Genomic DNA, 23,514 nt, shown 5'->3' with positions numbered 1-23,514 from the left:
ATTCGAAGATGAAAATGCAACAGTCCTCTTCTTCAAGGAGCATTCGAGTCCTCCCACTTCAATAAACATTTATGAAGCACCTACTATGTGCCAGGCACTGTGCTAAGTCCTGGGGATACAACTATTAAAAAGAAAGACAGTCCTTGGCCTCAAAGAGTTCATAGTCTAAAGGAAGATACAGCACACAAAAGAAGGGAGAAAACGCTGGAAATGAGCGGGGAACGCTAACACTATTAGGCTATGTGGAAGGAAGGATTTTTGGAAGGAATAGGGTTTTAAACCATCTCAAATTTGAGGAATACAACTTGTCACCCTAGCTAGGTCACTTAACCTCAGTTTTCTGATCTGTTAAATGTGAATGATAACAAACCTAGTGCCTCCCTCACAAGGTTGTGGTAACAACCTAGAGAGATAATGCAGGGAAAGTGCTATGTGTAAAATGAGTAGATGGCAGCTTTCATTTTTCTTATTATTAGCCTGGCCCAGTGATTTCATGGACATAGGAAATACCCAGTAAGGATGCACCTTCTGCTAATGTGGTTACAACTGTTGTGCAACTCTGACTTCTGGAGATGTCCAGGCATTGAGAGGCCGAGTGACTTGGACAGTGTCACATTGCCAGAATATGCCAAAGGTAGGATTGGGGGTGCTGTTGGCTATTAATAAATGAGGCCTGTAGAGGGTAAATGATTTACCCAAGGTCACATAGCTACTAAGTACCAAAGCTCTGCTGGAAACCCAAGTCAGCTGATTCTAAGGCCCCCATGGTTCATTCCATTGTGCAGATAGCAGCATCGGTCATGCAAAACACAGGTCAAAGGTCAGATAAATGTAGAGATCATTGCAAATGATATACTAGCACCTTTCACTCTGCATTTGTAGAAAGTAAGCACCTTGAGGGCAGAGACTGGCACACAACAGGCACAGAAGTGATCAACAGATCGAAACAGATTTAAATAAATGGTCAATTAAATCCAAATATGTTTAAAAAGTTAAATACACTAAGCTGGAGATGGAGAGGGGGAAATACATGTTCTAAAATTAGGTTCAACAAAAATCTTATTTGGACCTTGAACAAAAAGCCAACCAGACATTTTGGTGATAATTATGGCAAAGTGGGAACTATGAGCTAGACTAGAGAATAAAGAAAATGTATGCTTTTGTTAGAGGCTTTTGCTTGTAAATATCTGGAATAACAAGGCCTTGATGTTAGATTCAGAGGCTTGGTGAAATGGAGTCTGATGTAGGCAAGAAGCAGAGAGGGGCACAGCTGCTCCCCAGTCTGTCTAGGCCATAGGCTTGGTCATTAATCATGAGCTCTGGAGTCTGAAGAACTCGGGGAAGGCCAATTCTCAAAGCAGGGTGGCATCTCTGTTCTGGTTTACACCACATCTTGGGGAGCAAGCCATGATTGAGGCTCTGCCCAGACCCAAAAAAAGCCATGGAAAATTCAGTCTATTTTGGCCTATGCTGGTACGTGAATGCCATGGCATGTCAAGTCTCAGTCGGCTCAGTGATTAAAAGAAAATCAAATTTCTACATTGGCACAAAGTGGGCAAGAATCTCTATCCAGTTCAACCTCAAAATTGTCCCAGAAGTCAGGAGTCAGAGGAGACTTTAAGTTGGGTCTGCAAGTGCCCAGTGGATAACAGCTGGCTGAAGGAACCATTTTATACACACACACACACACACATACACACACACACACACATATACATACATATATATATATATACACACATATATATTCTCTCTCTCTCTCTATATATATATATGTATGTATGTATGTATGTATGTATATGCGCTCTTTTTATGGTGGCCAAGAGCAGGAAATTGAGGGGGTGCCCATCAATTGGGAAATGGCTGAACAAGTTTTGGTATATGATTGTGATGGAACACTATTGTGGTATAAGAAATGAAGATCAGGATGGTTTCTGAAAAACCTGAAAAGACTTATATGAACTGATGCAAAGTAAAGTGAGCAGAACTAGGAGAACACTGTATACATTGTGACAATAGAGCAATATTGTAACAATTGTAATAATGATCAGCTGTGAAAGACAGCTACTCTTATTCAGAGGATGATCCAAGATAATTGCAAAGGACCCATGATAAAAAAAAAAAATAGTACCTACTGCCAGAGAGAGAACCGATGAATTCAGTGCAGACTGAAGCGTGTATATAATATATCTTTTTACTTTATTTTTCTTGGGGGTTTTTCTGTGTTTTCTTTTGCAACATGGCTTATATGGAAATATGTTTTATATGACTTCACATGTATAATCAATATGAAATTGCTTGCCTTCTCAGGGAGGGAGGAGGGGCAGGAAGGGGGGGAAATAATTTGGAACTCAAATTTTAAAAAAAAATTTTTTTACATGTAATTGAGAAAAATTTAATGAAATAAATAAATATATATGGACAGAGTGGCAGGGGGAATATGCTCCCTTGCAGCCAACTTGAGGATTCACTTCTACCGACTTAAGCAGGCTGGTCCTCCGATGATTACCTCACAGTCTATCTCTAGGTCTCTACTGAGAGCTTTCCCCACTTGGGAGGCACTGACAGAGTCGGGGCTTTACTTACAAAATCCCTTGGGCCCTTGGGGTCACCTCCACCTCACAGTGGGGCATCAGAGGATGTTCACTTCAGCCTGAAAAAAAATTCACACATCACTGGATAAAAGCACAACTTTTTCATTTATTTATTTATTTATTTAAGGGAGTTATAAGAAAAGAAGGTAGCACCCATACATGTTGCTGACAAGAAACTGGAGTGGTGAGTAAGAAGGTGTGACTCTAATTTGGAAAATTAGTCCTACTGTTAATCCACATTTCCTAAGAACAACCTGGCCTTGTGATTCCTGAGCAAACGCACTCCTTTGCAATAAGCAAGAGTGAGATAAATAATAGCCCCATGATGCTTACATCCTCTTGTAGGAAGTACTCAGCTGTTAGCTCTCCCCCTCCCTTTCTCACTGGAATCCTGGGGAAAATAAAGAATGTCTGCCCCAGTGGACTGCACCCAAGTGATGGGCAAGGCTGGTAACCAGGAGACACTGAAGAACCCAGGGTCCTTGGGGAAGGGGATGAGATAATACAGGTGGAAGAAAGCTCTGGGAATCTCTCCTTCCTCTGAGAAGCTGATGGACTGGCTGGCTATGTTGAGAGGAGGAGGGAGAAGGACAGAGGCAGGGAGGGAGAGGAGGGAGAAAGGGAGAAAGAGATCAAGAGAGAAAAAGGGGGAGAGAGGGTGGAGGAGGGGAGTGAATGGAGAGGGAAGAGAGAGACTGAAGAGGGTGAGAGAAAAAAGGGAGGGAGGAAGAGAGAAGAAGGAAGCAGGGAAGAGAGATGTACCCCCCACCCCCACACAAGGCTAGCATCAGGGAGCAGCAGGCCAACAGAAGGCCTTGTGAAGGGGGAGTGAGAGGCTCTGCACTGATGGCTGCTCATGCAAGGATTTTAGATTTTCTCTCCTCCCTCTTTTAATTTAATCTTCCCCTATAATATGGGAGCCACGTCCTGCTGGTGCTGGCAGGAGGGCCCCACCTACATTGTTCCAGGTTCCCTAGGAGCACACCCGGGTCCTCCAGGATACAAACGAGACAACTACATGGCAAGGACCAACAGAAACCAGGTGTAAACATTCTAGTTGAACATGAAGGGTCTTTGCCTACTTAAGTTAAAGTGTATATGGGGAGGGGAGGCTGGAGAAGGGAACTTGGGGGAGTGCCTGGAGAGGCTTACCATCAGCTACAAGTTCTGCTATCTTTGACCCCAGTGCTTCACGGTCAGAGCAGCCCTAGCTTCCCAGGCCTTGTAATGCCCAAAGCCCAGAAACCAGGGGCCAGAGCCTGGGTAATCTGTTTAACACAGATGGCTGAGACCAGGCCTGGATGAATTACTGATTCTCGAAAACAAAGGAAATGGCAGCAATTTATAGCTCCTTCATCCCCCTGCCCCTCACATCACCTCCACCTCCACTCCCCACCTCCTTAGCAATTTCAGTCTCTGGGAAAGGAGAATGACAGGCTAGAAAGTAAATGCGGGACACGTCCCTCCTTGGGGATAAATAGTGCTCCTTCAAGGAACTTGAGCAGTGGGACTGGGTGCTAGAAAGGTTAGAGATTTTTGTTCCTTTTAAAAGTTGGTTGACATTTTTCCTTGTTTTAGTCATTATCATTTTTCAGTCCCGTCCCACCCCTTTGTAAAAAATAATTGCTTTCAAATGAAATAAAATAATACACAGGCCACATCTGCAAATGTGTGTAGGCCTCATTCTGCACCAACAGTTCATCACCTGCTTGCCAAGGGACAAGAGATAAGTTTCTTTATCAACTGGAGGAGTTGTTTCTACCGAGTCTCTGGGATGGTTTGAATACCTTATTCTCAAACTCAACGGATAGAAGCTTCAGAGAGATGAATTTAGGCTTGATGTCTAGAAACACTGTGGAACCATTAGAACTCTGGCTAAGCGGAATGTTCCATCTCAGGTGGTGATGGTAGCTCCCTGCTCGGTGAAGATCTTAGGGCTGCCAATCATCTTCAAATCCTTCAGGGCTGGATGACCCCCTGTCTCACGTGTTGTGAAGGGGATTCTTCTGGGAGTGGGGATTATACCATGTCATTTCTGAGGCCTCTTCTCACTTTTAAATTCTGTGATTCTTTTTTGAGAATAGAACAGAAAACATGGGTCAAATTCTTGCCTCAGGCCCATCCTGGCTTTGTGACCCTGGGCAAGTCATTTATCTCATTGCCCAGGCAACTCTCTAAGACTGTAAGTTGCAGAGATGCCAATCAGCCTTAGCAGAAGGGCTTTCCTCACTTGGGAGTTCCCTATATTAGTGAAATCAAAGGTCCAGATCCAAGCCCTGTTATACTATTAGCCTATAGGTCTGCAGTTGGGGGAAGGAAATCCCCTATACTGGGAGGTCCTAAAACTCAGGAATTCTCCAAATGTTTGAGGAATCCTTTGGGTGATAGGAACAACTGTAGATCTGCATTAATATTGGCAGCTTCCTCACTGGGACCTCTCATTCTGATGAAATTCTGGTCTGATCCAAAAGAGAAAGGGAGCTGAGCTAGCCCCAGACACATGTATAATGCGTGGAAGGACTGGGCGTTTTCTCACAGGGAGGGGAGATACTTCCTCGAGGATGGACATCTCAACACATGCTGTCCTGCACATCATAGGCTCCTCTCTGAGGGAGCCTCCTGCCAGTCCTCCCCAGGGCATGGCACCATCACAGCTGGAGTCCTTACTATTCCCTATCTATAAAGCACTGCTCCCAGCTCCACACCTTTGCCTAGGCTGTTCCCATTTGTCTGGAATATGCTCCTTCCTCACCCCAACAATGCAGCTATGAGCAGAAAAATGGAAATGGGGGAGGGATTTCCATCTGTCTCTGAACTGATGGATGCTTATGCAAGGATTCTGGGTATTTCTTTTTTCTCTTTTGGCAAGGAATGGTCATTTGAGGGAGGGGGAAGGACTTCAGATTCTTGAGGTTAAAGCGGTAAGAACAGGTAGGTCAATTACCCAAAGCTCCTCAGTTTGGGGAGTACCTGAAAGGAGACTTTCCTCTCCCCTCCTCTCCTGTACCTGCACCTGACCTTGGCTCCTAGCTCCAGGGGCATGGAGAAGACCTTCTGAACATCAGCTGGTGCCATCCAGCTCACCAGAGACCAAGAATTATAACTCATAATACTGCAGCTAACACTAAACCTGCCCTGGCATTTCAATCTAAGTTGATTCCCCCCCCCCCGAGCTCCTGGGCTATTCCAGCATGGCACGGAAGGTCAGAGGATGAATAGGGTACCTCCATATCATGGAGCCATCAGATAAGAAATGGGCACAATGCATTACACAAAGCTAGAATCTCCAGGAAGGGGGCTAACACTGCTTGGTTGGGGAAGCCAGGCGGAGGTACTGGGGCCAGGCCAGGAGGGTGAATAGGATTTCTTCAAGGTGGAAATGTGGACGTGTGATAGGGAGCCAATGTGAATAAGGGCACAGAAAGATGACACCTCAATCAACAAAAAGTTATTAAGCACCTACTATGTGCCAGGCACTGAGGACACAAATGGAAGAGTGATGCAGCCCCTCTCCTCCAGAATATTACATCCTACTAAGACACAGTATGGCCACAGAAGAACAAGTCACAATGTATACAAAACACACGTGCTCATCAGTGATTTGAATAAAGTCACTGTTAGCATATTCATCAAAAGTGTTAATAACACAATTTAGGAGGAAGACGATGCCCGGTTCAGTGGTATCAGACTCAAATGGAAACAGATTCCTGGGGGCAGCAGACTGACTTAGAAAACCATAAATTATATTCTCTACAACGCATTGCATTTTAATTTCTTTTGTTCAACTCTTCCCAAATCCATTTGGATTTGGTGGGCCAGGATGCCACCCTCAGGCAGCGAATCTGACACCTCTGTGCTAGATAAAAACAACTGAGACCCAGAAAGGCCTTGACAGGCTAGAACACTGAGCCAGATCTACAAGGATGAGACTTAATATGAAAAAATGTAAAGTTTTATGTGGGTTAAAAAAAATCAGTGGGACAACACATAAGATGAAGAAGAAATGACGAGATAACTTTTCATCAGAAAAATGATATGTATGTTTTAGTGGCCTGCAAGCTCAATAGGCCACTAGTGTGATATTAGTAACCAAGAAAATGAATTCAGCCTCAAACTGGATTGAGAGAAGCTCCGTGTTCGGGGCTGGGAGGGAGGGGGGGTGATGGGCCCAGTTGTTGGCCCCTCTCAGGGCACATCTGGAGCACTGTGCTCACAGCCAGATGTCACCTTTTAGGAAGGACATGGATGAGCTTGACCACATTCACTGGAGGGCTACCCTGAGGATGAAGGGCCTTGAGTCCCCATCTCAGTACAAGCGTCTCAGTACAAGCAGCTGAAAGAATTCGGGAAAGCTTAGCCTGGAGGAAAAAAAGACTCAGGGCAGAGGCATCTGAGCCATCTCCAGGTATGTGAAGGTATTTCTCCCATGAAAGAGGGATGAGACTTTGACTACTTCACCCCAGATGGCAGAACCAGGTGCAAAGAGCAGGATGTCCATCCATGTAAAGAAACCCTTGCTTACAATTAAAAGTGTTCAAAGGTGAAGGGTGTGATGAAAATAGGGAAGTAGGGAAAGATCTACAGGCCCTGGAGCAGAGTGAAGGGAGCGGACACAAGAATGCAATGTGGATAATGACCACAAGGTAAACAGGAAGAACCACTGTTGAGAGAAACGCAAAATGCTTCCAATTCAATGCTCCAAAATTATAAAGAGCAAACACGGCTTGGAGCAGATATAAGAAGCCCCCCCCACCCCCACCCCCCCACCCCCACTTCCTCCAGAGGTTATACATATGTGCACATATTTTTATGCTTTTTTTGGTCATATTTCTTTTTCTTGGTCTTTAAAAATACTATTTGTTATGTAGGATGGCTCTTTGGGAGGGAGGAGATACAGGGGAAGTTACGGTGATATAAGAAAAAAAATCAATAAAAACTTGTTTTTCAAAAAAGCAAAGCTGGATGGAGGAAGTGACTGGATAAGCAGCATGAGCAAGCATGCCAGCCAGATCGGGAACCAGGCTGCCTAGGCAGATGATGGTGCCCTAGATGGAGCAGGGGTGTGTTGGGAGAGTGAGATACTGTACAAAGACCCGCAATGCAGACCACAGTCAATCCATGGCACGTGCCCTTTGCTCTGTCCCATCAGAAATAAAAACTAGGTATCGGGGGCCTCTTGCTCACCAGTGCCTGGTGCCTGGCAACTATTCCATTCCCAAGGTGATGGGAGTGGGGGAAGGGAGTGGGAGCGATGGGGGGAATGGGCTGTGATATTTGCCTACTGCAACTGCTGGGGGTGCCTAGGTAAGAGACAGAGTATTCCCCACCAACAATCATGGAAGGCCATGGAGGGGTGCTGAGTCAAAAGGGGGGATGAGAGTGCATAGTGTGGGAAACAAGCTAGCACACAGCCCATCTTCCTACCCTGCCAGTGGTTGAAGGGCAGCAAGGTGGTTCAGTGGATAGAGCACCAGCCCTAGAGTCAGAAGACTCCTCTTCCTGGGTTCAAATCTGGCCCCAGGCACTTACTAGCTTGGTGACCCCGGGGCCAGTCACTTCACCCTGTTTGCCTCACTTTCCTCATCTGTGAAATGAGCTGGAAAAGGAAATGGCAGACCACTCCGGTATCTTCCACCAACAAAACCCCAGAAGAGATCATAGTGTCTGGCATGACTGAAAAAATGACTAATGTTGCATTGAATTTTTACATGCTGATCCCTCTGGCCCAGAGGACCTCCCAGGTCCCTTCCAACTCTACATCTGTGATCCTAAGATTCCTTAATCAAGAATAAATTCACCCCTAATAAAATTAACAATCTCATACATGAAAAAGTTGTATACATACTAAGACACCCAAACAAAAGGTCCCCCCATATGTATCTATCAGCTGCAGTCATTGGGGAAAAAAATACCAGATCAGAACAGTATATCCTCCTCCCCAAAGCCAGCCTTCTCCTGGCTGACTTTCTCCTTGAACAGTGTAGGTACTCAATAATTACAACTAGGTTTGAAGTCAGAGGACTTGGGTTCAAATTCTGTCTGTGATGCTTAGACCTCTGTGGCCTAGACAACCAAAGCTTCCTTATCTGTCCAATGGTGGGGGCAGAAGAGGGGGATGTGGACTAGATGGCCTCTGAAATCCCTTCCAACTCAAAAGCCGTGATCTTATGAGGGAGCTGGATGTCCTAAGCCCTAGGGTCCTTTGAACTCTAAATCTATATATAACCTTATGAGCCTAGAAATTACAAATGAATTATAATCTCTTTCAGTGGAGGGAGTTTCTATAATGAGAATCCCAACATAGATGAACTCATAGCTCCATACCCCTGCCCCCCCCAAGAGAGGAGGGCAGTGAAATATACACAGCACCTTAGCATATAGTAAGTGCTCACTATCTGAAAAATGAATAGAGATGACTGTAATGCAAGATACCAATGGCTAATGTCAGAAGTCACAGATTAATTCTAAATAGAAAGGGAGAAGGAAAATGGTGGGGGGGGGAGTAAGGAAAAGGGAGGGAGAGAGAGAGAGAGAGAGAGAGAGAGAGAGAGAGAGAGAGAGAGAGAGGGAGGGAGAGAGGGAGAGAGGGAGGAGATACACACACACACACACACACACACACACACACACACACGCACGCATGCAGAAATCCCACGAATTCTAACATTTTCAAGGCCATGCTAGAAGTCACTTGTGAAGGTATTTGAGAACATAAGCAGAATTCTTCTCCCAAAACAATGAGATTAAAATGTTTCCCATCCTTTTCTGCTGTTGTTGTTTTGGTTTTATTTAAACTACTGACTGCCACAGTAATTACAAACAGCCTGTCAGGGCCACTTCAATAGAGCCAGGGCTGTCTGAATAAACAAACTGTCCAAATGAAGGCAGGGGGCTGCAGGAAGGGGCTAACCCTGCCCAGTTCCCACACCCCTCAGTTCAGTCCCCTGTTTGTGAAGGATGGTGAGAGTTGATTGGGGCGGTGATGGAATGAACAACACTGGGTGCTATCAGCTCCCTATCCCAAGCCTTGTTCCATACCCTCAATCCTATTTTTAGCAGGCACAGCATGGAAAAAGCTGGGGCCCCTGTGCACAAACAGTTTGCTTTGGGGGTTATTCAAAGCTTCCATTAACAATTGATTGTGACAGGGTGTGGGTATTTGTAGCTTCTGGCTCCAATCTTCCTCGCTCCCCAGAGCACTACACAGATGCCAACATCTGGAGCTGGTGAAGAAGCATGGGAGCAGGGAGCTCCAGCCTCAGGACCCCAGTTGGGTAGCCAGCCCAGCTCTGCCAAGGATTCATCAGTCAGCAGAAGCTGGAAAAGTCGCTTAGGCCCTATGAGCCTCATTTCCTCAAATGGAAAGGATAAGGGTGGAACATTAAAGCCTCTCGAAGGTCTCATCCAACTTAAATATATGATCTAATGGTAATCACTTCTCTGGCTGGGCCTCAGTTTCCTCATCTGTAAAATGAAAGAGTTTGCCTCCATGGCCTCTGAGATCTCTTCAGGCTCTACAGCTCTGATTCTATGATCCTGAAACTAGATTATTTCCAAGACCCCCTACAAATCTAAACCTATGAGCCTATGATATTCATGCTTCAGACTGGGATGAAGTGAAAATCCCCTATTCAATTCACCCCCAATTCTAGAAGCATTGATTAAGCACCTACTCTGTGCTCTGCTCTGACTACTAACTTCTCAGGATTCCATTAAGTCCCAACTAAAATTGGGCCTCCTTTAGGAAGCCTTCTCAACCCTTCTTAATTCCAATGCATTCCCTCTGTTAATTATTTCCTATTTATCCTATATATAGTTTGCTTTGTGTATATTCTGTTTGCTGTTGTTCCCCACCCTCTCCCCATCAGACTGTAATCTCCTTAAGGATAGAGACTTTCTTTTGTTTCTTTTTGTATCCCCAGTGCTTAGCACAGGACCTGGCACATAGTAGGCACTTAATAAATGTTTGTTGAATTGAATAGGTGCTGAGTACACAAAGAAATAAAGCACAGCAATCCCTACCCTCAAAGAGCTTACATTCTACATAAAATAAAACCAGTTCTTGATCATTTTGAAGAATCATAATATTGAGACTTGGGTCATACCTCTGTAGCCATCTAGTCCAAGAACGACATGAAAGGAGAACCCTCATTATAACACACCCACAAGTGTTCATTCTGCCTCTGCTGGAATGCCTCCAAGAAGGGGCAATGCATTGCTTTCATCACTTTAAGGCAGCCCATTTCACTTTGGGACAGCTCTAATTCTTGGGAAGCTTTTCTGGGCAGCCTAAAATTTGCCTCTCCATCTCCCCCTCCCCTACCACACTGCTCCTGGTTCTGCCCTCTAGGACCAAGCAGAGTAAGTCCATTCCTTTTTTCAATTCCTTCAACTGATTCTCATATGTCACGGACTCCAGGCCCTCTGACCATCGTGACTGTCATTCTGGACACAATGTCCTCCTTAAGTCATATCACCCAGAAATGCGAACAAAGATTGAAGACAGGGTTGGAGCAGGTCTGAGCATACTAGGATGATCACTCTCCATTGCTCGAAGTTGTGCCTCTTCAATGAAATCCAGGATCACACTAGCTTTGGGGGGCTGCTGGAGAATGATGAGGAGTAAAGAGTGAAAGTTGCAGAGAGGCAGATTTAGGGTTCAGATCTGGAAAAAACTTCCTACCAATTGGAGTTCTCTGAGAGTGGAATGGGCTGCCTGGGGGAGGAACAGGGAATTTTCTCTCACTGGAGGTCATGAAGCACTTTCAGGGATGTCAGAGAGGAGATTCCTCTTCAAGTATGATTTGGACTAGATGCCCACTGAGGTCTTTTCCAGCTCAGAAATTTTGTATTTCTGTGTAAGTTTGTATTTTACTGGGAAGTCACTAGGGAGCCATGGAAGATTGTTGAGCAGGAGAGTAACAGAATGAGAGCAAAGCATTAGGAAATTGACTTGAGCTGTCCTAAATATTAGTAAACAGAAGCTCCCATTGCCCAATAGAGATCATGTTTTAGAAATAACCAAGAGTCATCTGTTTTGTCAAGCCTGATCATTTCACCCCAGGTTCTTAAGCGTGGAGAAAGGGAATATAAGTGAGTAGGTAGTGAAAAGAAGTCAGGGCAAGTTACACAAAAGCCAAATGTGTGGTGTGTACTGCCCAGCAGGGAAAACTCTTAGCGGCTTTTTAGCTTGACATAAAAAGCATTGGAGACACAACTAAGACAATCCCAGCCCCGATTTTGGAAGGGCCCAGGAGGGCTGCTCTGGTGTCAATGGCTTGTTTTCCCATTCTGAGTCATTTCCTCTCTTCTCCTTGAATCTCTTCAAGTTTCTAAGGTACCTGGAGCCGTCCTCTGGGGAAAGCTCAAGGCTCCCCAGTTAGCGAGCAGTTAGAAAGTGCTTCAAGGTTAGCACAGGACTTTCCATATGTTATCTCATTGGGTTCTCACAACAATTTTAAGGGGGTAATGCTACAATTATCATCCCCATTTTACAGATGAGGAGACTGAGGTTGAGAGATTAAATGCATTGCATAAGATCATAGCAGAAGGGTCTTTCTAGGTCACTGCTTCCAACCTTCTTGTTTTACAGATGAGGAGACAGAGGCTGAGAGGTAAAGCAGCTTATCCATGGTTGTGCTGCTAACATCAGAGGTTGGATCTTAGACCCCCCTTCTTTCTGACTTCCAAGGCCAGCATGTTATCCACCATGTCACACTGCTCCTCAACAGTAGACACAGTTCTAGGAAAATACAAAATAATCTTAAAACCAACCAAAACCATTCCCAAAACTTCAAAAACCATTGCAAAAAATAGTCTGGATTTTTCAAGTTGGAAGGAACCCCATCAGTGCTGACCAGCTACTCAGTGCAGACTCCCTCTAACAGCCCCCCTGTGAGACAAGCTGGACCCCTGAGGCTCTCTGCTTGGACCCTTGCACTGACAAAGGGCTTGCACTATCTCAACAAGGCAACACCTTCCCTTTGGGGTCAGCTCCGCTGGTTAAAAAGTTCCCCCTTCCTCGAAGGCATATGTCCAACATTCCTGGCCATCTGCCAATCTTATCCTTGATTGCACCTTGGGACCCAAGGCAATCCAGCCACACCCATGCAAAGAACAGCCAACATGAAGGTCTTTTTCCTCTAAGGGAGGAAATCATTATAAAATCTTAAGATCTGGAACTGTAAGGGGCCTGAGAGGTCAACTAGGCCAATGCTCTCAATTTTACAGTTGAAGAAACAGAGGCCCAGAGAGGTAACTTGCTCAGGGAAAGAAGGGAAGAAGTGGCAAAGGTAGGATTTGAACCCAGGTCCTCTAACTTCAGCTCCAACCCCGCTTCCACTGCACCATGTGCCTTCTCCTCCATCAATCACTGCAGCCTGGCTTCCCAGGCTTCTGTTATGACTCAGCTCAAATCCCACCTTCTACAAGAGATCTTCACTGGCCATTCTGGCAGCTAATGCTTTCCCTCTGGGATCATTCCATTTACACAGTACATACACAGCTATTTGCATGTTATCTCCTCCATTAGGGAGAAGTCATATGGGCTCCTCGAGGGCAGGGACCGTGTTCTTGTCTTTCTTTGGGTCCCCAATGCTCACCACTGTCCCTGGCTCATGTAGGTGCTTAATAAGGGATGGTTGAGGGATTGATTGATTTCAGACACACACTCTACATAACATTTCTTTCACACCCAAATTCATCCACCAACCCCAAGCTGTTTAATGGTAAACATCAACTTTTCAGCCCTTCCAGAAGGGACCGGTTTGTACACCTTATCTTAAAGTAACAGTGAAAGGGAGCTGAGCTTTTGAAGTTGACGAAGTTTGAAGCACAGAGGCCATTGAGCTGAACCCTCTCCAAGTATGGAGGAAGCAATGAAGACCTGCAGAAAGGTTGAACAAGGCCGCTCAAAGGGCACAGCCCAAATCTGAACCCAGGTTCTCTAAGGGGGCATTACAGTTTGCCCTCTCAATGCACACTGCTAAGCCGGTGATTTTCTTCCCAGATGAGATTTTCTGTAGGATGTCAGCAGTGGGAATAACAGTCAGGAAAACTAATTAGAGAGGCAGGACAGCATGCGGAGAGAATGCTGGACTTGGGGAGGGCATGACCTGGCTTAACATATAGCTCTTCCACTTGAAACCTGTGTGTCCTCGGACAAATTATTAAATTTTTCTGAGCCTCAATTTCCTCATCTATAAAATGAGTGGTTTCTAAAATGGCCTCTCAAGTCCCTTCTACCTGTAAATTGAGGACCCTGTGAATTACTTTTGGCCAAAGGAGGGATGGAAATTTTTTTTCTCCCAAAGTAATACACACACTCACACACATACACATACACACACACACACACACACACACACACACACACACAAAAGACCCACATATATACATACAGATGCATATATACACATATGCATACACATATAATGCATGTATAACGAACAGTAAAAAATTTCCAAAAAGCTAAGACACTCATAGATCTATTTTCATTTCTGCATATTAATTTTTCCCAGTTACTTCACTATATAACTAAAAGATTTCCCATTCTGAGTTTACTTCAACCTCCCTCTATGAAATCTGCAACAGGCTGATAACAAATAGATCGTGGTAGCCAGGCAGGGTTGATCATTCTTACTCTCAAGAAACCAAGATCTGCCCCCCCTGACATAGTAGGTACTTAAAAAAAATGCTTACTGACTGACTGAAATGTCAAATGCCTACCTCAGCATGCTGGAAAGAAGATACATTGTAACCCTTCCATGCAAATTTTTGTCACTAGGAACAAACACAATATTCCATTAAAATGGAAAACCTACTCTTAAGACAGAGCTAGCACACGGAGTGCTCATCACACATGAACAACTTTCCTGTAGAAAGATTGAGAGCTCTTGCAGGATGTCATGGGGACAGGCTGAGGCCCAAGTCATTTCTCATTCTGTCTGCGCCTGGAGAGGTCTTGCTGTTCTCAGGGAACTGCTACAAGCTGACTTTGCTCCCCATTACCCTTACCCAGTCTGATGCAACAAGCAGTCACCTGCTTTACCCACTTGTACAAAGAGCCCACAGAACTTCCCAGCTCGGTGAATAATAGCAGGCTAGTGACTTGGGCAAGTACTGCTCCTAACTGATTCCATCATGGAAAGCTGAGCACAAGAGGAACAGAGCATTCAAAGACTTTGTGGCTTGCTCATTACAGACAGCTAGACACATTGACTTTTTCTTCCATGCCCGGTCTTTAGTCTAGCCCTAAACCAAATCAGTTAAAAGCCTATCTATTCAACATAACAGTTCATATCTTAGGCAAGTCAACAAGCATTTATTAAACTCCCACCATGTTCTATAAAAGAATCTGCATTAGAAAAAATGGCCAGTTTTATTTTTGCAATAATAGACTTCTTGAAAAAGCTGTCTATCCCAGATGCCTCTTTCTTCCAGGCCTCAGCTCCTTCAGCCCCTTGAATGCAGGCTCCCACCCCCATCGTTCTTCTGAATCTGCTCCCTCCAAGGTCACCGTTGACCTAATTGCTAGCTAAACCCAATAGTTTCCTATAAATTTGTCCTCATCCTCTGTGATCTCTGCAAATTTCAATGGTGCTGGCCCCTCCACATATTGCTAGATACCTTCTCGCAAGGCTCCACAGATCCCAAGCTTTTCTAATCCTCCTTCTGATGCCTCACTGTCTCCCCATCCTCTTCTTAAAGGGACTGTTCTCACAGCATTATGGATCTAGAGTTGGAAGGGACCTCAGAGGCAGGCTAGGCCAACAGCTGAATTTTACAGAAGAGGAGATTGAGCCCCAAAGGGTTGAGGTGACCTGTCCAAGTTCACATGGATAGCAAGTGACAGGACTGCATTTGGAACCTCCTTCACCATCTATTATCTCTCTCACCTCCAGCATCCTTAAAGGTTTCCATGGCTTCCATCATCAACTCGATGCAAATAACTTCCAAATTGAAAGCCCCAGCCTTGCCTTTGGGACCAGACACTGCATGTCCCACCAATACCCCAAAGCCAATAGGTCAAATCTTGTTCCTTCTTAAATGACATTGCTCATATCTGTCCCCTTCTTCCAACCCATCTACCAGGGCCTTAGACCAGACTCTCACCATCTCTAGTCTAGACCAGTGCCTCTTAAACTGTGGGTCACAACCTTGACAACAGTAAAAGATTTTTGAATGGGCAATGACCAAAAATTAATTAAAAATCAAACATATTAAATCCGAGGTATTATTTCTGGCAGTGCTTACCTGTGTTGCACCTTCACTGCAGCCTGGATTCTGAACACAAAGCAGGCACTCTGCACTGTGCTTGCCCTCAGGCCATGCAAAGGAGTCTAGAGTGGAAAAAGTCCAAGAAGCCCCGGTCTAGACTATTGCAATCCCCTCCTAATTGATCTCCCTTCTTCTACCCTCTCTCCTCTCCAATACCCCCTCAGCACAGCTGCCAAAGTGGTTTTCCTAAAACATAGATGATCATGTCATTCCTCCATTCAAACTGAACTGCAATGGCTCCGTATTACCTGCAGTCTCAAACATAATCTTAAACCGAGGTTTTCTGACTCAGTATCCAGTATCCTCTCCATTGCTTTGAACACAGTACAGGCAAAATAAACACGATGAGAGATAGTCCCACCTGAGTCTAAAGCACAATGAAAGACTCTGGGGTCCGAGGGCCTAGTTTAAATGCTGGCTCTGCCACTTACTAAACACGTGACCAAGAGCAGATGGTTGCCCTTTTCTGTGCCTGCACTTCCTCACCTCTAAAATGAAGGGAGTGGGCCAGATGACTGCCATGATCCTTTCTGGCTTTAGAGCTAAGATCGCTTAGGTAACTCCAGGTTCAAATCTTGTCTCTCACACATACTGACTATGTGACCCTGGGTAAGTCACCTTAATTCTCAGTTCCTTTGGCAACTCTCAAAGGCTGCATGGACATTACAGAGCAGATGATGATCTCTATTGGTTAGAAAGGAGTTCTTGCTCCCACCCTATCCCCACACCAATGAAATCATAGACACTGAAAAAAAAAATCAATGACATAGCTTCAAAGCTAAGTAGCTAAGACTTAATGTGGCAAAAGGAAAGTGGTCAGGGTGTTTTTTAAGCTCCAGGAACATTCTCTACTCTCTCTCTCTCTCTCTCTCTCTCTCTCTCTCTCTCTCTCTCTCTCTCTCTCTCTCTCTCTCTCTCTTGCGGGTACACACACACACACACACACACACACACACACACACACACAAAGCCATCAAATACTTTTCCTTGTGCTAAGGAGACAAACTGCTCACATTTGTTTCTTGAGATAAAGCATTGCTGCCACCTCAAGCCCCTGCTCTACCCTGGTTCACAAGAAGCTGGGTCCCTGATGCAGAAGCCAACAGCCCTTCCACAGTGACAAGGCGCCCTTAGATATGTTTGCTTATCACCAAGCAACAGCTTTCTAAGCATTTCATCAGCCGTCCTGAGTCTTCATGGAGACAGCCAGATGGAGAGAGGGAAATCACAAATTAAGCCCTCTACACTTGCCCACACAGCCCACCTCCCCAGTTAGGAAAGCCTGGAGCTCTGACTGAACATTCTCCCCAGATCACAAATTGATGGGAGATCGATGCATTCTTGCAAGCCTCTGCTAACTAAAAGTCTGTTTGCAGGAACAAGCTGGTGCTGGCATCTCCCAGGAACTTAGAAGCATCTGATATTAACAAGTCACCATTAGGGCACAGTTTCCTGTGGGCAAGTCAATGTTGTGCCATGGGAAGCAACAATCTCTACTGCAAATCAGTCTATCCCCTGAGTAGAAAATATAATAGCAAAGGAGGTGGGGTGGAGAGAGAAACACCTCAAACTAACTTTAATAACAAAACCAGGTTTTAAGGTAGGGAATGAGGGTACTCCTACAGAAAAAACTATTTCCCCCTCTCATCTGATAGAAGGTCATGCAAAGGAGGAAACGTGTCTGTGAGCCCAGAAGACTGGTAATATCCCCAATGTCCCAAATAGCTAAGAATCTAACTGGATATCCCAGGGTGATCTCTAGGAGAGAGGCACTGGACCCTTGGATAAAGCCCTGGAAAACAGCATGGGCTTTATCAAAACACTAGCACATGTGTCCATGATGCCAGTATCTTGCTTAAGTTGCTAAAATGCTGACTGAGGAATGCAACAGTCCATCCATCTTTGCAGAGCAAATGAACTGATGTTTCAGAAACAAAGCAAACACTCCTTAGAGAATCCAGATTTCAAACCTTCCAGTGCCAATAATAGAACCTACCTCTTCACCTCCCACCCAAACTACCCCCAATAGAGGCAGAAAGACTGGTAAGCCAAAGCCGTGAGCAGTGAGCCAGCCCATCCCCAAAACATTTTCTCTATGGCTTAACGACGCAGTTGTTCAGTTTTCAAGGGGCTCAGATTTCTCTTAGGTGTTTGATATTATGCTGGACTAGGGCTACTGTGAAAAAGGGATTTCGACTCTCCGAGTCTATGCCACACAATCAAGGTCAGGTGTGCAGAAGGGGCAGGAAACAATCTAACCAGTGGGACTAACCTAAGAGCTGACCAGTGAGGCCAGCTCAGCCCAGCTCTGGGAGTGGGTGCTCAAGCTGACAGTCTTTTCCTAAAGCAACTGAACAGGAATTGGGAATGCAGATAACTCCCCAATTATTCAATCCAAGTGGGTAAACTAAACTTAGCCAGGCCAGTTTCTTACCTTGGAGGTTTCATTTCCATTTGAGTCTTTAGCTTGGGAAAGTGATGTCTCCAGGTGAGCAGGGCCCTCTCATGGAGAAGTGTTGTGGAAATTGGAGAGGGGCAAGGGTGGAGAGGTTTGTAGCCTGCAAATGTTCTGAGCCAATGATGCTCAAACATCCTGGCAAAGAGTGTTGGCCCACCACATGGGACACGCACTTTACCAGGAGCAGCTGTAACCCTGAGAATGCCAACCTGAAGAGCTGCTCTGGACCCAGCTTTCTGAGAAGTGAGCAGCTCAGGCAGGCTGCAGCCCCATCCACTATCCTGAGTGAGTCTTCCCAGAACAAAGATTCAGACAATCAAATCTGGCAACACACCAAATCCGGCTCAAACACAAGAGATGTAGACCTGCTGTCCTAGCCTCAGATGCCCCTGAAATGCACACATTCTTGACTTGGTCCACTCTACTGATCCAAAAGCCGACTTAGCATTGTTTCCAGCAAAATGGGGGATGGGATTTACAGTAGTAACCCTAGCAAGTCAAAGCAACTGGCATTTCCATAAGCAGCTACAGAAGAATTATTTTCATAAACACGGAGGACAGAGACACTCCATTCCAAAACACCTAGGTCACAGAAGCTCGTTTCCATCCCCCATCCCCCATCACGGATTCCAGGGGATGCACAGCACACATGGTGCAATCTCTGAAATACAAAGAGAAGGGGCTTTTACACTGCGGGAGGACCCTTCAAGGTCCATTTAATACAACTTTCTAGAAGTGGCGGAACTATGGACACTATTCAATGAACTCTCCCAATTCTTTTCTGACAGGTTCTCAGCTCCCCACTTTTCTCCCACTCTTCTTCTTCTTTTTTTCTTTTACAGAGATCTCTGCCCCCTTGATTACCCACCCGCAGCCCGACCATCCATCCATCCATCCATCTATCCATCCCATCCACCCATTCCGCACTCTCCGACTCGGGTTTTCCCTGGGTCGTGCCGAGAAAGAATACAAGCCCTGTTTCCTGGGATCCAGAGGAAAGAAAAAACACATTTTACACGCCTCTAAATGCATTCCAGAAAGGAAGTCTCTCCTCAGGAGCAACCGAGCAACTGGGGCCAGGAACGCCCCGACCTGGCCTGGGGGAGCCCGGGCAGTCCCACAAGACGCACTGGCGGCCTGGCGCATTTCAGGACCCCCTGTCCCAGACCGCCCCCCGACTAGGGCTGGGCTGTGCCAGCCGGCGGCGCGGAAGCTTCTTCCTTACCCTCAATGGCGATGACATGCTCCCGGATCTGGCTCTGCAGTACAGGCTCCTCCACGCGCTCCAGCAGCTCGTAGATGGAGTAGATGTTGGGGTGCACGGACTCGAAGCGCTGGATCTCGGCCCGGATGGCAGCCGAGTTGGCCAGCTGCTGCTGGTAGTTCATGGTGCAAAAGCGCCGGACCCCACGGTCCGGCCGTCCGACAGTCAGCCCGACTGTGCGCCCGCACGCCGTCCCCTCTTCCTCCTCCTGCTCCTCCTCCTCCTTCGATGGCCCGGGTTGGCTGCGGGGAGGCCGGCCTCGGGGGGCTCGGTCAGAGGGCGCTCGGGGGGGCACTGAGCCCCCATACAGCGGCGGGGCCAGGCCAGGGCCAGGAGCAGCGGGCGGCTCTCGCTCTCTCCGAGGCTTGGAGATCCCCGCGATCTCCGCGGCCACTGCAGCCTCAGCCCCCTCCTCGTCCCCTCCGCTGCCCCAGAAGTCGCCGGCCGCTTCCCCGCGGGGCCGGCGCTGGCTGGAGCTCCGTTCTCCTCGACTCCCGCGGCTGCTGCTCCCTCCTCAGCCTGCTCGCTCGGGCTCCCGAGCTACCGCCGCAGCCGCTCCGGCTCCGGCCGCCCGCGTGGCCGCCTGCCCCGGCAGCCTAGGCGCTTGGCCGCCGCAGGGCAGCCATGGAGCTGCCGCGGGGCGCGGGGCGCGGGGCGCGAGACGCGGGGCGCGGGGCCGGCTCCTGCAGCCGGCTCCCCCCCGCGCCGGGCTCCGGGCGCCTCGGCTGGACAGAGGAGGGAGGCGGCAGCGGCGGCGGAGGAGGAGGAGGAGGAGGAGGAGAGAGAGGAGGAGGGGGATAGAGGAGGAGCGGATGGAGGAGGAGAGCGCGCGATCGGGGCTGCTCCGGCCGCCGGGGCTACCCGGGAACGCTGAGCCCCGGCGGTGGCGGTGGCGGTGGCGGCGCCTTCTCTGGCCCAGCCCCGGCCGGCAGCCCCCGGGCCCCGCGGCCGCTGCAGTTCCTCTCTCTCTCCGGCTGTTCGTGCTCCTCTCCGGGCTCCCGCCTGGGCTCTGGGCCCACCTCCCCCGGCCGTCCTCCTGCTCCCGCTCCCGCTCGGGCTTAGGATCGGGCTCAGGATCCGGCTCCGGCTCCGGCTCCGGCTCCGGCCCCAGCCGCCCCAGCAACGCCAGATGCCGCCTCCTCCACCGCCTCCTCCTCCGCCGCCGCCGCCGAGATGCCCCCGCCCCCGAGCCCGGGCCCCTCCCCCTCCGGGCCCCTCCCCCTCCTCCTGGGCCCAAGCCGGATCCCGGGAATTCGGGACTAGACTCCACCCCGCTCCTTCCTCTGCGCTTCTTGGGACTTGTAGTTCTGGGCACGTCTTCCTGCCCATGGACCCGCCTGTCCCTCCTCCTGCCCTCCGCCTGCCCCTCCCAGGGGCGCAGGCGGGCCAGCCGCGCGGGGCCCCCTGGGAATATCCCCGGGGCCACGATGCTGAGGCTGAGGCCAGAGGGCTAAGGGCATTCCACGTGGCCGCGGGCTGTGAAATGCAGCTTCTCCGAACTGAGCAGCCCCTCAGCTTTTCGGACGGGGACAGGGGTGCAGGGAGAGCTGGGGGGCGGCTTGAGTCGAGGGAGACTGGGTGTGTCTGATCGGTTCCTAGTTATTGTTTTCAGTCTTTGGAGGCTAATTTAGAATCCAGGAGTGGAAAGAGGAGTAGGACGAGTCGTGGCTTAGGGGACATCGTCTACCTCTCCCTTTGCCCCTCTGAAGCTTCTTAGAAAAAACTGGAAAAGTGCTAGCTTTTCACTTATCATCGGTGATTTCGTCTGTGAACTCGAACTCCTAGCCAGGAAGCTCCCTCCGATGACTTACAGTCTTATAAAACTGCTTAGGACACCAAAGAGTTAAGTGACTTGCCCTGGGTCACACAGTCAGCAGGGGTCAGGACTGGAGACCAGGTCTTTCTGACTCTAAGGCCACCTCTCCATCCTCTGCCCCATATTGGCCTTAACAATAACAACTCACATTTGTTTGGCCCTTTTATAAATAATAATAGCTGCCATTTATATCGGATTTTAAGGTTTGTAAAGTGCTTTGCATAAAATATCTCTTGAGTTTACATGGGACCCTGGTGCTCCTCATTAAATACAGTGTGTCCTTCAGGTGTGGTCCAAGCACAACAAGACTGTCAGCTCTATATTCCTGGAAGATAGGCCTTCCCTAATGCAGCTCAAATACCACTGGCCAAGGGCTGCTGGTGGAGTTAGGAGTTAATTCTAGCTTTTCAGAAACAATATTCAATTATACAGTGGATGACTGAATGTTCATACTCTCGGACTCAGTAACCCTGATCCGAAAGCTTCCTGAAATGGGCTCCCACAACTTCCCCTATTATGGGGAAGGGTGGTAGGGAGAGACATAGCTATATAAACTATTCCTAACAGTACTATTTGTAAAAGCAAAACAACATAAAAACTCAACACAGTCTGTATGTCAATAGTTTGGTAGGTGACTAAACAGCTTATGAAATCTGAATATAGTGGAATATATCCAAAGTCCTGATGAATATGCAGAATACAAACACATATGGACAGACTTCTATGAAATGGCACAGGGAAAAAGCAGAAGCCAAACGAAGGCCAGTACCACCCTGCAGTGGAGACAGACAAGTTCTATTTATTACTCATTGGGGGAGGGAGGAAGAGGATGCAGAGTAACAGGATCTGTAGGGCTCTCTGAGTGGTCAAAAATAGGTGGAGCACCTGGTGTGCCCCCCCTCCTTGAATATGAGCCAGTCAAAACCTTCCTGCCTCCCTCCAGAAAGAAATCAAAATCAGCTAAAGGGCAGCCTTATGTAATTATGGAAGGAGTGATGGCTAATGGAGAAAAGATCACTCACTTGGGAATCAAAGGATTTGGGTTAAAATCCTTCCCTATCAATGTGATCTTCAGCAAGTCTTCCCATCTTGAGGCTCTAATTTCCTCATCTGTAGAGTAAAAGTGTTGAACCAGATGTCCTGTGAGGTCCTTTGAGCACTAGGGACCAAGGAGATCCCAGGACCCATGTCTAAGTCACACCTAAATCGTTTTATTGACTGGTGACCTCAGATAAGCCTAAATTATCTGAACTTTTAAAACTGAACAACTGAAATGTTTAGGTGGCAGCTAGGTAGATAGAACACCAGGCCTGGAGCCAGGAACATCTGAGTTCAAATCTGGCCTCAGACATTTATTAGCTGTGTGACTTAACTAGGCAAGTCACTTAACTCTGTTTACCTCAGTTTCTTCATCTGTTAAATGAGCTAGAGAAGGAAATGGCAAATCACTGCAGTATCTTTGCCAAGAAAATCCCAAAAAGGATCACGAAGAATCAAACATGACTGAAATGACTGAACAACAATGGAAGAAGTGTAGTTGGGTTGGGATATGCAGGAAATCACAGCTTTCCTTGAAGCAGCTTGTCCACTGGTGAAGACTTGCCCCAACGTAAAATTGGCCAGAATTCCTGGAAAATAGAAAATAACTCCCATGACCAGGATTAGCCATGTAATCCTTGGCCCCATGTCTTCCTTAAACGTGCCTCTTACCACTTCTGTGCTTTGAATTTAGATTGAAGAATCGATAGAGAAATATATCTGTGGCATTCCCTCTGGACTCACCCTATTTACAGTGAACTAGCAGGGTAGGTTCTCAGAGGGGAGAATACCACTGCTCCCCTTCAGGGCTCTAAGGTTAACTTTGAGGGGTGCAGTTTCTAATACTATTGCTTATAATTCCCCTATCTGCTTTGCTCTCCAATATCCATCAACCAGCTGATATCAATTAGTTTTTACAAGATGTACTGAAAATGCATAGGAATGACAGAAATGATGAAACATTCCCCCAATTGGGAGTTTCTCTTTTTTGCACATTCACAAAGTCCCTGGGGATAGGAGGACTAAATTCAAAGCACAGAAGTGGTAAGAGGCACGTTTAAGGAAG

The sequence above is a fragment of the Phascolarctos cinereus genome, unplaced genomic scaffold (genome assembly GCF_003287225.1).
Source record: "Phascolarctos cinereus isolate Bilbo 61053 unplaced genomic scaffold, phaCin_HiC Scaffold_5;HRSCAF=322, whole genome shotgun sequence".
In the NCBI taxonomy this organism is placed as follows: Eukaryota; Metazoa; Chordata; class Mammalia; order Diprotodontia; family Phascolarctidae; genus Phascolarctos; species Phascolarctos cinereus.
This window is presented reverse-complemented; position numbering follows the sequence as displayed.